General features: G+C 37.7%; 1 protein-coding gene across 3 annotated transcripts in view; it reads left to right on the top strand.

Annotated features, from left to right (window-relative positions):
- RAP1GAP (RAP1 GTPase activating protein) overlaps window positions 1-16,480 on the top strand; it is a 109,029-nt gene that overhangs the window by 48,319 nt on the left and 44,230 nt on the right. For 2 of the 3 annotated variants that reach the window (XM_074305967.1, XM_074305966.1), the window contains one exon: window positions 12,020-12,113. The gene's annotated coding sequence lies outside the window, so the exon portion shown is untranslated. Of the gene's footprint in view, window positions 1-12,019; window positions 12,114-16,480 lie in introns of those variants that run through there. The other variant, XM_074305970.1, reaches the window with a different exon arrangement.

A 16,480-nucleotide genomic window follows, 5' to 3' on the forward strand; every position in this document is an offset into this window, starting at 1 on the left:
CGTCTTCACTCTGTGAAAAGCTAGGCTGCCCAAATCGAGGTATGATCTCTTTTAATAAAAACTTGTTACCTCCTGAGCTTTTTCAGCCCTGCAAGGAAAGGCCTTCACCCAGTTGGTAAAGGTGTCAACTAAAGTCAGAAGTAATACCTTGCATATAGGTATATGTGTAAAGTCTACCTGCCAGTCTTCTCTTGGGTAGATAGCCCTTCTCTGAACAGGTTTTAAAAGAAGGGGGATGTTTGTGACCCCTTCAGGGTTCTCCTGGGCACACGTTGGGCAGGCTTGGCAAACTTACCAGATGGTTTCTCTCAGCTCATGATCAGGGAAAATCGGTTTCATCAGGGAACAAAATATCTGGGATTGTATCTTCTGCTTATCTGAACCTCTTACTTGTTCTTTCATGGATGTGCAACCTAGAGCGTATTTACTGTAACCTTCCACAGGAAACAGTAGCAATGAGAATAAACAATTGCCCTACTTGAAAAACAATTCCTGCTCCCAAGTCTGTCACAGAAGCACGATGAAATAGGTTTGGGAGACTTCACTTAACTATCAAAGCTTGCTCTATGACCAAAGTAGAACAGTTAGTAATTTCTAGATTTATCTTTAATGTTTTAATTCAACTCAAATTAAATCAACAAGCATGAGAACATCATCCTTGCAAAAATGGAGAAAGCAGTAAGAAGAAATTCATTACTGGGTTTGATTTTCATTAAAAAAAAAAATCTAGATTCTGGTTGCTGAGGTAAAAACAGGGGACTTTAGACCATTCCACATTGGAATTTGTGATAGGAAGGAGATGAGAGTCAGAGATAATCTAGTTCCTCTCAGATCTCAGGAGAGCAAACTTCAAAGAACTCAGCAAAAGGGTATGGAGGATAAAAGGAACACATAAATGAGTCAGTCTTGGAAGAATGAGATCTCCAGAATGAAATTTTGAAGACACTAAGACACAATTCTAATAAGAAGAAACGAGGAAATTTCTAAAGAGACAGATGAGGATGCACAGGGATCTCACCTTTTAATTTAGGTTTATTTATTTATATTTTGTTCTTTATATCTATATACATATATATTTATCTTTAGAGTTCATATATTCAATACCAGATACTGGGAATACAAACTCAAAAAGAAGCAATTATCTCTGTGCTCAAGGAGTTAGACTACATTTTTATGTCCAGCTCCTTTTTAATAAGGTTCAACTTACAACTTAGATGTTTAAAATATATTTAGAAAATGGAAACAAAGTATGTAACAGGAAACAGTGCTAAAGTTCAGAATAAATGGAAGCTAATCAAGTAAGAGAGGCAGTACGAGGAGTCTCAGTGTACCTGGAGTCAGGAAGACCCAAATTAAAATCCAGCCTCAGATATTAATTAACTCTGTGACCCTGGTGCTTCTGGTTTCCAGCTTTGAGATAGAAAATGGCTGTTGCCATCTTCCCTTCAGATGGTTAAAGGGAGAAGATTCTGGGAAGAAGCTGACAAGAGAGGAACTGGCAATCTTCATAATGTCCCTATTCCTAGCTTATAACACTACAGACTCCTGGGAATTTTCTATGGTTGAGATCTAGGACTCTTTTGGTTGGACTGAGTTACTTCATTCCCAATGAGAGAGCTCTTTCACTCTATATTGTCTAGTATGTATTTGCCCATCTGTAACTTCCTCTGATTCCTGTTCTACTGTCTATCAACTTGGATAGCCTTTTTTGTTTGTTTCAGATTTGTTTTTTCTTTATTTGATATTTATGTATGTTAGGATCACCAGGTGAGAACTCAGGTTGTCTGGACAGTGACAAGGTGAGAACTCAGATTGTCTTGGACAGTGACAAGGTGAGAATTAGAGAATGGGCGTGGGATAATGCAAGGGCTTCTGGTGCCTCTCCCTTCTACTTTGTATTTGTATTCATTCTACTTTTATTTATTCTGTTTATAATTATATATCTAATTTTTTATCTTCTCCTTTAGAATCTAAGCTGGGGAAGAAGTACTCCAACCAATGAGCTTGCTCCTCCTAGAATTCCTAAGGTGTAAACTCCCTTTAAAGGCCTGAACCAAAGGTCTGAGCTAGAGAACTGTCAAGTCAACCTGAATTCTCACCTTGTCACTGTCCAAGACAATCTGAGTTCTCACCTTGTCACTGTCCAGACAACCTGAGTTCTCACCTGGTAATCCTAACATATGTATTCATTGTGGAACTAGTATTTGTTGAGAAAAATCAAGCCTTGGATATATAGCTTAGGGTCCTGCTTTCACCATTAATGAATAGTGATCAGAAGTTGAGCTTGAACTTGAAAATGACATCTCTTAGACGAATAATGTCTAAGGGAACAGACATCTAAATCTAGCCAGGTACCCCCTTTCTCTGAGGAGAGCAGAACAGTTGGTCTCTGCTCTCCACTTACTATTTCCTCTCTGGCAGGAATGAAAATCTCTTAGATACGGGTGGGGAGAGGAGAGGAGAGGCTAGAGATATCTATCTCATTTTCATACTGTGAGCCAAACGTTACACCCCATGCTTTTATGAGGTACTGTCTTTTCCACATGCATATAAGAAAAGTCATTCTGGCCTCTGTTTGGAAGAGGAACCAAAGAGGTAAACCATTTAGGAGGCAAAGAACAATAACAAAAAGAATATTTTGGCTATAATGTGAAAAAAAAAAGAAGGATCCAGAAAGGCTAGAACTACTGCTTGGGATGGATGGAATGATGATAATCTGGTACCTGTTTGGAAGAGGAACAGAAGAGGGAAACCATTTAGGAAACAAAGAACTATAAAACTTTTTTTGGCTATAATGTGAAAAAAGGAGAACCCAAGAAAGGCTAGAACTGCTGCTTGGCGTAGATGGGACGATGATGATCTGGTACCTACCTGTTTGGAAGACAAACCAAACGACGAAGATGAGCCGATTGCTTTAGAAAAAAATTTTTTTGCTATAATGTGAATAAAGGAGAATCTAAGAAAGGCTAGAACTGCTGCTTGGGGTGGATGGGATGATGATAGCTTGTGAAAGACAGAACACAGCTGCTCAATTCTTATTTAGCCTCCACTTTCTCTGCCAAGGAAAATGACTTTGAGATGGAAAAGCTTGAACAAATGGCCAATATAAGTCAGCTTAGAAAAAATAAGAAGATTATGAGAGATGCCTTAGCCTCCTTTCATGAATTTAAATCTCTGAGTCAAATGAACTTCATCCCTAGTTCTGAAAGATATGATTCATGCGTCACTGTCAATAAGAGAGCTCCGGCAGGATCCAAGAAAGGCAAATGTCCTGATTTCCAGGAATGGGAAGAGAACAGAGGCTGTATACCATGGTCCGGTGAGCTTGACTTTAGTCATTTTAACTCTGTGTTCCCAAGTAACTCTCGAAGTGAGACTATAAGTTTTAGACTAATCAGTGATCTGCATCAGGGGAGGAAGGTTTCCATGATGGGAGTTCCTCATCTATCAATGAAGCTATGGATCCTTCAAAAAAAAAAAAAAAAAAGGAGTAAAAGGTAACCTAGTGAATAGTTAGGAAGCAACTTGGCTTCTTCAACAACAGGTCATTCCAGACCAACCTTATTTCCTTTGTTGACAGAGTTACTGAACTGCTGGTAGATCAGGGGTATGTTGAAGACAGAATTTACCACAATTTTTGCAAAGCATAAAGTACTTCATATTCTTGTGAAAAAGGTGAAGGGACGTGGATGTTTGGCACTAGTTCAGGGATCAGAGGTTAAGAATCATCACATGGAAGGAGATTTCCAATGGAGTCATAGAGTCCAAGGGGATGGGCTTGGCCGTGTACCATTGAACATTTTCATCAATGACTTAGATAAGGGCACAGATGGCATGTTGATCAAATTGACAAATGATAACAAAGCTGAAAGGGATGTTTAACACACAGAGTCAAGATCTAAAATGATCTTGACAGGCTGGAACATGGAGCCAAATTTCAAAGAATGTAATTTATTTTTTCTCCAGTTATTCATATACAATCATATTAAATATATTTCCACAGTGGTTATTTATTTATATTCTCTAAATATATAGACATATTTATTATTATATGACTGAGATGCTAATATTCTAAAAAAATAAACAAAAAAGAAAAACCACAAAAAAGAAAAAAGTGAAAATAATATGTTTTAATCTGCATAGAATGAAATTTTGTAGGAATAAATATAAAATCTTCTGTTCAGATTTTTTTTAAATCAGCTTCACAAGAACAAGACAAGAGAAACACAGCTAGACAGCAATTCTGAAAAAAATATCTGCAGGGCTTAATGGACTACAAGCTATTTTTTTTTTTTCCCAACAGTATGATATGACAGTCTAGAAAACTAATGAAGTCTTAGCCTGCATGAAGAGGGAGAGGGAGCAAGAATTTGCTAAGTGCTTACTGTATTTACAAATATTATCTGATTTGATCCTCATAACACAAGCCTGTGAAGTAGGCGTTATTATCATTCCCATTTTGCAATTGAGAAAAGTGAGGCAGCCAGAAGTTCAGTCACTTGCTCAAAGTCATATAGTTAGTAATTTTTTGAGGGTGGCTTTTAACTCTATCTTCTTGACTCTAGGCTCAGCACTCTGTTGCCAGAGTGCCTCAGAAAAGCACAATACATCTAGTGAAGGAGGTCATAATCCCACTGTCCTTTGCCCTGATCACACCACAGCTGAAATATTATATTCAGTTCTAGCTACCATTGTTTAAGAAAGATATGGATAAGCTGGAAAAGGTCTAGAAGAGGGGAGCCAGGAAGGTGAAAGTTGAATCCAGGTAAAGGAACTGGTGAGATTCAGCCAGGAAAAGCAAGACTCTAGGGGAACAGAATTGCCATCTTCAAGCAAGGTGGCAAGCATTTCTTAAGTGCTTACTGTATGCCAAGCTCTGTGCACAGTACTTTGGCAAATATTTGAAGGACTGTCTGTTTGAATAGGGATTTAATCTGTTCTATTTGACCCAAGAGGACAGATCTGGGTGGAAGCTGTAAAGAGACAATTTAAGTTCACTATCAGAAAAAAAACTTAATAACAATTAGAGCCACTCCACAGTGGTCATTGCGGTTGATTAAATTTTACTAGTGGAATAGCACCTTCTTTTGCCTTTCCCCCATCTCTTTGTCTGGAACCTCTTCATCCCTCTGGGCTTTAGAACTGTAGGCTTTTCTCACTTAGAAGGGGTCTCAAAGGGGGTAACCCCTTCTTTTAAAAATGAGGGACCTACTGGGTGAAGAAGTGACTTGTTCAAAGTAAGTGAATGAAGGAGTCAGGACTAGAATTCAGATCTTGTGACATGTCTCAGAATTGTTCCCACTGAATATATGAGATGAACTTTCTTTGAAGTGAGATGAATGATCCCTGCCTCACCTTTTTTTTTTTTTTTTTTTTTTTTTTTAACTGGCTTTCTGTATCTAATCAGATAGTGTAAGTGAAAGGGCTTGGCAAAGAGCTGAACCTTGGGAGACATGATACTGATGGTTGTCATTGTTATCTCAGATTTGAGATAGGAGAGGAGGAAAAGAGCCAGGAAACAGATAAGGCACCTCCATTCCCTTTCCAAGTTCATTCTGCCTTGCCTGGGAACTTGGTGCTGTCTGGACAGCCCCTTCCACCCCATTCCCTTAATTACCTTGTCCTGACCCTGAGCAAGGTGAGAACTGAAGTCCTGGGACAGTTGCCAAATGATCAGCCTGGGAAGCAAGTCCTGAAGGTGACCTGGGAACAGAGCTCTGTGGGGAGTCCCAGCTTCAATAGCAGGGAGTGTTTATACTTTAAAGCCCAACTCACACAATGTCTCCTGCTGGATGTCTTCCCTGATCCTCCTGGGTCTTCACATCAACCTCTGTTCTATCCCTTTCTGATGTATTTATCAGTTCCTATTGTGTATTAGTGTCATGGCCCAGTCTTAACTGTGTATCTTCCTCACTGTCTACAATGCTCTGCATACAACTGGTGATTAATAATTCACAGTATGGCCACTTGGAGTTACTCCATGTATCTCTACTGGAGGTTCTGAGGTCCACCCCTGCTTTGGGGTTCCTCTTCTTCCATTTGCGGCATCACAGAAGGGAGGCTGGCTTGGAAATCGGAGGATTTGAGCTTGAAGCCTGATTCTGCCACTTAGTAGCTATGATATTTTACCAAGTTGTTTCATTGATCCAGGTCTCAGCTTCCTCCTTCTTAAATCAAGGAGTTAGACTAAATGATAACAAAGGTCCTTCCAGTTCCAAACCGATGATCCTTAGAGAATTCGAACACATCTTGTCATGAATCTGAGCAACAGAATTAGGAAAGGAAATCTAGCCAGAGAAGCAAAAACACTGAGTTTTTTAAAAGGGATGGATAGATTGGGTGATGATAGACAGACAGACAGACAGAGACAGACAGAGAGAGACAGAGAGATACAGACAGGAGAGAGAAAAAAGAAAGAGCAGACACAGACATATTTAGATAGTGACAGAGAGACATATATAGATATAGATATAGATAAACAGAGAGACAAACATACAGAAAGAGAAAGAGAGACATATACATATACATATAAACAAAGAGACAGATACGTTGTTCTATATCTATATATAGCTAGATACAGAGAGATAGAGAAATTGAGACAGAGACAGAGAGAGAAGTGAGAAATACAGGAGACAGAGAAAAGAGCTAGCAGACACAGAGACATATAAATAGTGGCAGAGACAGAGAGACAGAGACAGAGAGAGAGAGAGAGAGAGAGAGAGAGAGAGAGAGAGAGAGAGAGAGAGAGAGAGAGAGAAAGAGACAGTCATATAGACATATAGATAGATACAGAGAGAAAGATATATGCATATTGATATAGATAAACAGAAAGAGGCATATATATAGATAGATAGATACAGAGGACTAGAAACAGACAGAGAGATAGACAGATACAGAGAGAGAGAGAGGTGTTAGAATGCCTTGGAGAGGGATAAAGAGTTCTTGGGAGAGAGAAATGAATTGGAGAGAGAGGAAGAAGTCAGGTAAAGGATGAAAAAATTGAGAAGGAAGAGAGAAGAAAGAAAAAGTTAGGGAAAAGGATGTCAAAGCTGGGAGGGAAGAATGGAGGAGTTAGAAAGGGGAGGTCAAACTTGAAGGAGGGATGAGATTGGAGGAAGGACGAAAAGGTCCAGAGAGAGGAACCAAAACTAGGGGGAGAAATTCAGAATTTGGGAGAGAATGAGGATAGAAAGATATGGAGAAAGAAGGTAGATTGGGGAGAGAAGAGTAAGGATGTTGGGTGAGTGATTTTGGAAAGGGGATGGAGAAGTTGAATGAAGGAAGGAAAGCGTGAGAGAAGGAAAAGTTGGGGGAGGGATGAACAGCTATAGATATAAAACTACATGGAGAATATATATGTTCCCAGGATTTGAATCCTGTCCTCTGACTAAATCCAGCACTCTTCCCACTGAACTGTACTGAAAGGACAAAAAGGAGTTTGGAGAGGGAGACGGGTCATTCTTAAGAGAGATTGAGAGGTTGGGAGCGAGCTTGGGGTGAGGGAGAATGGAGAAGTTGGTCTGCTCCCAGGACACCTTTCCTCGGTAATGGTCATCTGGCCTGGGTCTCAGTCACCAGTGAAAGCAGCCTCAGGCAAGGGGTCCCTCCTCACTCTCCCTATGGTGCAAGTAAGCTAAGGGACTTCTAGACTTCAGCAAAGTCTCCCTGACTACCAAGAAATCCTCTCCCACTGAAGCCCACAGACCCTCCAAATCCAGATGGGAGTTCAAGTAAACATTGATTTCCTCCAGAATCTTCTTTTAAATCCCCAACCTTAAATTGTGAATGAACTCATCTGATACAGCTTTCCTCAAAGGAGAAGCCCAGGCAGCCTGAGAGCATCTGTGAGCCTAAGAGAGGGGGTGCAGCAAAGGGAGAACTTGTGGGTGATGAAAAGAGCACTGGGGGTCCTGCTTCCATCACTGATTCCATTTGTTGGGCATCATGTAAAGTGAGGAGATTGGGTTAGATGTGGGTCCCAAGGGACCCATCAGCTCTGAATCCTGTGTTCTGAGGCCCCTCCTGGCCCTGACATTCTGGGTTCTAAGACCCTTCCCAGCTCTGACATTCTGTGTTCTAAGGGTCCTCTCAGCTCTGACATTCCTTGTTCTGAGGACTCTATTGGGGCTAACATTCTATGTTCTAAATCTTCCTGCTTCTAATATATATATTTTTTCCCTGACTGAGACATCATGGCTCAATAGATGATTTAAACTTTGAGTCTGTTTCCTTCTCTATAAACTGAGAATAATAATAGCACCTCACTCCCATGATTGTTATGGAAGCAAATGAGATAATGTGTGTAAAGTACTTTGTACTTTACTTAGAGCATTATTTATATATATCACCTGTTATTTTTATAACAGTGATAATAACATCTCAGCTCTAGCATTCTCTATTCTAAAGATGTGCTAGATTTGAAATCCAGAATCCTGGATCTTCTAATCCTAGGTTTTGAATCTTGCTTCCAACATTTAGCTAGTTGTGTGACCATAGGTCTTATTTTTCTCATCTGTAAAGTGGGTCTAATAAACAGGTAGTCCCTATCTTACAGGGTTGTTAGGAAAGAGATAATCTTTGTAAGAAAGGCTATTTTTAAACCTTAGGGCACAATATATATGTATTAATGAGAATAATTATAAGGTCCTAAAGTTCTTACTATTCTGCCATTCAATCTTTGAATCTTCTCTGACTTTATAGATTGACTTGTGGGTGTTTCCAAGCCCAGGAGACTAACATTTTCTGAACAGTTGCTTTCTGAGAGGCCAGGGTCAAGATGAATCAGAAGAAAACTTCTTAAACTTTGGCTCTCATATGGGGTCTCAAAAAGTGAATGTGGGGTCATTAAATTGTGATTTATTATTAATAAATGTTTGATTTGTATACCTATTTTTTTTTTAGTTTTCAACATTCATTTTTTGTAAAATTTTGAGTTCCAAATTTATTCTCTCTCCCTCTCCTATCTCCACCCTTCCCTCCCCAAGACCTCAAGCAATCTGATACAGGTTATACATGTACAATCGTTTTAGACAGATTTCCACATGAGTCATGTTGTGTAAGAAAAATCAGAACAAAAGGGAAAAACCACAAGAAAGAAAAAGCAAACAAACAAACAAAGAAAAATAAAAATAGTATGCTTCCATTAACATCCAGTCTCCATATTCTCTCTGGATGTGGATGATACTTTCCATCCCAAGTCTATTGGAATTGCTTTGAATCACCTCATTGTTGAAAAGAGACAAGTCCATCGCATAATCTTGTTGTTGCTGTGCCCAATGATCTGGTTCTACTCACTTCACTCAACATCAGTTCCTGTAAGTCTCCCTTGGCCTTTATGAAATCATCCTGCTGATTGTTTCTTACAGAACAATAATATTCCATTATCTACATACACCATAACTTATTGAGCCATTTTCCACTTGATATTACCTATTTTATATGTCTATATATCTAGGATCATATAAAAAATTCCCTGGTGAAAAGAGATCACAAGTGTAAAAAGTTTAAGATGCCCTAGGCTAGTCATCTTGACCACCTGGGTTCCCCCCTCTCTTCCTAAGAGGCTGGGGTCCCTGGCAGCATTGCCCCCCCCCCCCCCAGTCTCAGGGTGTGGAGAGTCTTGGGCTGCCCAGAATGGAAATGTGACTCAGGCTGGAGCTATAAGGCTACACCCACTCCTGACTCATTCTCAGCTGGGCGGGTAAAGCCTTAGCATTCTCCTTGGGGCAGGGAGGACATTTCACACACCCAGGCTGGCCTACCCCTGGTCCTAGTTCATAGTGTCCAGGAAGTCATCCAATCCCTACACCAAATGGCTATTTAGGAAGGATGTTATTTGAGAGGCAAGAAGTTCCCCTTTCCAAGCCCTTCCCAGGAGCCCTCCAAGTTCTAGCACTTTCTCTTCCCTGGAAAAGGGCAAGTTCCTGGTCTTCCCCGGCCAGACAATTATAGGCCTCTGGGTTTAGGTCCTAGATTGTGCTCACTTGGTCACTCAAGTCTGGCTATTGAAGTATAGGGAAAGGACCTTGGGAAGCTGAGCGTGGCAACTGGTCCCGTCCAGCTCTGGTCCACTTCTATGTGAACCTCCATCACTTTCCTGTTTCTTTCCAACTTCTATTCCACTTCTTAAGGTGGTTTTTTTGTTTGTTTGTTTGTTTAGATTTAGAGCTATATTATCATTAGACCTACACTATAGTTGGGTTGTATTACATATTAGAACTATTTTATAGTTGGGTTGAAAAATCAGTTTCCTAAGAGGCCGCTAAGTAGCAAAAGGGATATAGTATTGATTCCTGATTCAGCAAGACATGAATTCAAATCCTGAGTCAGACTTTAACTAGCTGTGTGACACTGAGTAAGTGACAACTTGCTTCAATTTCCTTCTCTATAAAATGGTAATAATAGCAACTATCTTTGGGGTTTTTGCATGAGGTTCAATGAGAAAACATATATACACTTTGCAAGTCTTCAATATGTCAATTGCAGCTAATATTATTATGGAGGAGTATGGTTAGGTAGAGATCTGGGGGTTCTAGTGGACCACAAATTCAATATGAATGGTCAAATGAGCTTCCCCCAAAAAAGCTAGAGAAATCTCCTGTTAGATTAAAAGGGGTATTGTTTCCTGGAGTAAGAAAGTGATTGAGATTAGGGAGGGAGATTTATTTTGGAAAAGAGAAGAATGGAAGCCTACTAAAGGGGATTGAATGGAATAGGGATTAGGTTTGTTCTGTTTAGTCCTTGAGGACAGTGTCAGTCACAGAGGGTGAGACTAAAAAATATTGCCCTTGGCCTTGACCAGCTGGAAAAGCTTCCAAGCCATTGTAGCTGTCCATAAGTGCAGTGGGCCATCTCCAGAGGAAGTACTATCTCTCTCCCTACAGGTTTTAAAACAGAGCCAGAAAACAAATCTTCATGTCGGTTATAGTTGGGATTCCTTTGGTATATGAGTTGGACTGGGTGGCCACTGAGGTGCCTTCCAACATGGCGGGCAATGGTGCCAGGAATCAAGAGTCATATCTAATTGGTGACCAAGTCTTGTGGATTTTATCTTTGCAGAATCCTTCCTTTTTATTCCTACTGCTATACAGTCCTCAACTCCTCTTGGACTATTATAATAACCTAATAAATCTGCCCCCTTTATCCTGTGAGCTGTCCATGGGAACCACATAGATAGGAATGAACAGAGAACAAAACCGAAGCTTGCTGGAGAGACATTAATGAGTTCTGGATCTGCCCCCATGGTTTTTGTAGTAACCTCTCCCTGGCCAGACATTGTGGGAATGATGTTGGTTCCTGAAATTTTTTACTCTTTTCTACTCTCAGGAGGTCAATTATTAAATTTTTAGTAATTTTATTGTTAACATAATTTATTTTCAATATTTACTTTTAAATATAATTTAATAAATATTTTGTTATATGAATAAAAATAAAGTAAAATTTTTATTATTTTGAAAATTAAGTTATTATTTATAATAATAATAATTATTATTTATTTATTTTGCTGAGACAATTGAGATAAGTAACTTGCCCAGGGTCACACAGCTGGGAAGTGTTAAGTGTCTGAGACCAGATTTGAACTTGGATTCTCTTGACTTCAAGACTGCTGCTGTATCCACTGCACCAGCTAGCTGCCCATATTAAATTATTATTAAATGAATTTGTCTCTGAACCTTATAGTATCTTCGGCTAGGTGATGCAGTGGATAGAGCCTGGAGTCAGGAAGACCAGAGTTCAGATCTAATCTCTAATACTAACTTTTTGACTCCTGGCAAGTCACTGAACTTCTATTTATCTCAGTTTCCTCCTTTGTAAACTGGGGATAATAATAATATCTATATCCCAGGGTTGTAGTGGGCATCAAATGAGATAATAATTGTAAAGTGCTTCGCTCAGTGCAGTGCTGTGAGCATAGTAAGTGCTGTGTTCGTATGAGCTGTTAGTCTTATGCTTCTGACTCTTCCTTTCATTCTCCTCTGTTTGGGGCTTACTCTGACCTCTTGCTCCTTTTCTCTTACAGGAGGAGTGATGGACAGAGCCAGCCCTTCCCTCCTGCATTAGACCTGCCTCGAGTGGATTCTGCTCCTCCCCACACAGCTTCCCTCTATCCCAAGGTAAGGTGACCTCTCCTCCCCATCTCAGGAAATCTTCAGTGAAGGGAGTATGGAGCAGGATCGTGAAATGAGATGAGCCTGGGCTTTTCACAGCCCCAAGAGATGGGCTTGATATTGGAGAATTAGAGTCAGGGGATCTGAATTGGAATCTCGCCAGTGTCACTTCCTAATTGGGGAATACCGACAAGTGACCTCTCTATGAATGACTGTCAGTGATGGGATTGGGCTGGAGGTCCTATGGAACTCTAGCTGTATAACCATATAACTTCTCTGAGCCTCAGTTTCCTTATCCTTAAAATGAGGATGATAATATTTATATTGCTATCTCCCTTGGTTATGAGGAAAGTGATTTTTTTTAATTCCTTAAGTTCTATAGAAGAGAGAGTTGTTATCATAGTATCACCATCATCATCATCATCATCATCATCATCATCATTCACTATCACCAGTCTCCTAGTTCTTGACAGGGGGTATATAGAAACTGATGGTTAGAGTGCTGGGTCTAGCGTCAGGAAGACTTAAATTCAAATCCAATATCAGATATTTCCTAGCTCTGTTAGTCTAAACAAGCTATTTAACCTGTTTGCCTCAGTTTCCTCAACTGTAAAATGACATTCATAATAATATCTACCTTTCAAGATTATGAGAAACAAAGGAGAAACAAAAAAATTGTTGGCACAGTGCCTGCCATGTGCAAACAAATTCTTATTCCCTTCTTCTTCTCCAAGGTCCCTTCCATCTTTGACATCCTTTGTCCTAAGGATCCTCCAAGTTCTGATAGTCTCTGTACTTTTTTTATATCAACTAAAGCTTTAGGTTAATGACTCTTTTTTTGGAAATAGTATTTAATTTCCCCCCCAACTATATGGAGACTTTTCAATATTAATTTTTGTACGATTTTGAGTTCCAAATCTTTCTCCCTTCTTCCCTTTCCTCCTCCCTCCCCAAGGCAGCAAGCAATCTGATATAGGTTATACATTTGCAATCATGGAAACATATTTCTACATTAGTCATACTGTGAAAAAAAAAAAGAAACAGAACAAAAGACACAAAATTTTTAAAAAGCGAAAATAGGATGCTTGAATCTTCATTCAGACTCCATAGTTATTTCTCTAGATGTAGATACGATGTTCTTTCGTAAGTCTTTTGGAATTGTCTTGGACCATTGCATTGCTGAGAAGAACTAAGTCGCTTGTTGATCATCAAACAATATTGCTGCTACTGTATACGGTGTTCTTCTGGTTCTGCTCCCTTCATTCTGTAATGTTCATATAAGTCTTTCCAAGCTTTTCTGAAATCACTCTGCTCATCATTCCTTATAACACAATAATATTCCATTACAATCACATACCACAATCTGTTCAGCCATTCTCCAATTGATAGGCATGCCCTCAATTTCCAATTCTTTGCCACCATTAAAAAGAACTGCTATAAATATTTTTGTACTTGTGGGCTCTTTTCCCTTTTTTATGATCTCTTTGGAATACAGACTTAGTAGCGCAATACCCCTATTGGATCGAAGGGTATGCAGTTTGATTACCTTTTAGGAATAGTTCAAAATTGCTCTACATAATGGTTGGGTTAGTTCATAACTTTACCAACAGTGTATTAGGTTCCAATTTTTGCATATTTTCTCCACCATATCATTTCTCTTTTCTGTCACATGAGCCAATTGATAGGCATGAGGTGGTAACTCAGATTTATTTTAATTTTCATTGCACTAATCAATTGTGATTTCGAGCATTTTTTCACATGACTACAGATAGTTTTAATTTCTTTATCTGAAAATTGCCTCTTCATATTCTTTGATCATTTAACAATTGGGCAATGACTTCTATTATGATAAGTTTGACTCATTTCCCTATATATTTGAGAAATGAGGCCCTTATCAGTAACACTGGCTGTAAATCTGTTTTTCTTCTAATCTTGGTTGCATTGGTTTATTTGTGCAAACACTTATAAATTTAATGTAATCAAAATTACCTATTTTGCATTTTAAAATGTTCTCTATCTCTTTTTTGATGATACAATTTTTCCTTTGCCATAGATCTGACAGGTAAACTATTCCTTGCTCTTCTAATTTGCTTATGGTACCACACTTTATGTCTAAATCACATAACCCATTTTGGGGATCACATAACTTTTCTTGGTATAGGATGTGAGATGTTGATCTATGTCTAGTTTCTTCCATACTATTTTTCAATTTTCTCAGCAATTTTTGTCAAATAATGAGTTCTTATCCCAGAAGCCGGAGTCTTTGGGTTTGTATATTTTACTACTGTTTATATACGATTACTAATCTTACGTACCATATCTATTCCATTATTCCACCATTCAGTTTCTTAGCCTGTACCAATAGATTTGATGATTGCTGCTTTCTAATATAGTTTTAGATCTGGTAAGGTCATCTTCCTTCTCATTTTTTCCCTTAATTCCCTTGATATTCTTGAGTTTTTGTTCTTCCAGATGAATTTTGTTTTTATTGTTTATTTTATTTTTTGTATCTCTATAAAATGATTTTTTGGTAGTTTGATAGTATGGCACTAAGTAAATTGATTAGGTAGAATTATCATTTTTATTATATTAATTCTATGAACAATTGATATTTTTCCTATTGTTTAGAACTGATTTTATTTGTGTGTTTATTTGTAATTGTGTTCATGTGGTTCCTAGGTTTATCTTGGCAAATAGACTCCAAGTATTTTATTTTGCCTACAGTTATTTTATTTGATTATTTTAATTTTTTGCCTTTCAGTTATTTTAAATGGTATTTCTCTTTCTTTCTTTTGTTATTGAACTTTGTTGGTACCATCTAGAAATGCTGATATTTTATGTGGATTTATTTTATATCCTGCAGCTTTGCTGAAGTTGCTTTTAAACTCAAGTAATTTATGTTTTCTGCAAAGTGATCGTTTCTTTCACATTGCCTACTCTAATTCTTTCAATTTCTTTTTCCTCTTTTGTTGCTAAAGCTAAGATTTCTAGAACAATGATAAATAATAGTGGTGACAATGGTCATTCTTTCTCCTCTAATCTTATTGGGAAGGTTTCTGGCTTTACAGATAATGCTTGCTTATAGTTTTAGCTAGATACTATTAGAAAACAAAGGACAATGACCAACCAACTTAACATTTATTCCTATGCTCTCTAGTGTTTTTAATAGAAATGGGTGGCATATTTTGTCAAAAGCTTTTTCTATATCTATTGAGATAGTCATATGATTTCTGTTGGGTTTGGTTTTGATATATGGTCAATTATGCTAATGGTTTTCCTAACACTGAACCAGCCCTAGATTCCTACTGTACATTCTACCTGGTCATAGTGTATTATCTTTATGATAAATTGAAGTACTATCTTTGCTAATATTTTATTTAAAATTTTTGCATCAATATTTATTAGGGAAATTAGTCTATAATTTTCTTTCTCTATTTTGGATTTTCCTATATCATAAAAGGAATTTTGTAGGACTCCTCCTTTCATTTTTCCGGATAGTTTACATGATATTAGAATTAATTGTTTTTTAAATGTCTGGTAGAATTCACTTCTAAATTTGTATGGCTCTGGAGAGTTTTTCCTTAGGAAGTTCATTGATGGCTTGTTCAATTTCTTTTTCTAAAATGGGGTTATTTAATTATTATATTTCCTTTTCTGTTAATCTGGGCAGCTTATGTTTTTGTAAATATTCATCCATTTCTCTTATATTATCAGATTTATTGGCATACAGTTAGACAAAATAGCTCCTAATTATTGCTTTAATTTTTATTTCATTGATGATAAATTCACCCTTTTCATTTTTTATACTAGCAATTTAGTTTTCATCTTTAATCAAAGATTTATCTAGTTTATTTTTTTCATAAAACCAGCTCTTAGTTTTACTTATTAGTTCTATACTTTTCTTGCTTTGGATTTTATTAATCTCTCCTTTCATTTTCAGAATTTCTAATTTGATGTTTAATTGGCAATTTTTAATTTGTTTTTTTTTCTAACTTTTAAAATTGCATGCCCAATTTGTTGATCTGCTCTTTATTTTATTCATGTAAGCATTTAGAGATATAACATTTCCCCTTAGTACTGCTTTGGCTGCATCCCATACATTTTTATATGTTGTCTCATTATTGTAATTATCATTGGGGAAATTGTTATTTCTATGATTTATTTGACTCACTCATTCTGAATGAATTTGATTGTTAACTTTTCATGTCCCAATACATGATCAATTTTTGTGCAGATGCTATATATCTCTGAAAAAAAATGTATATTTCTCTCTATTACCATTCAGTTTTCTCCAGAGGTCCATCATATCAAATTTTTCTAAAATTCTACTTAACTCCTTAAACTCTTTCTTCTTTGTTAGGTCTGAAACGGGG

This window comes from Sminthopsis crassicaudata, chromosome 3, assembly GCF_048593235.1.
Source record: "Sminthopsis crassicaudata isolate SCR6 chromosome 3, ASM4859323v1, whole genome shotgun sequence".
NCBI classification, from domain to species: domain Eukaryota; kingdom Metazoa; phylum Chordata; class Mammalia; order Dasyuromorphia; family Dasyuridae; genus Sminthopsis; species Sminthopsis crassicaudata.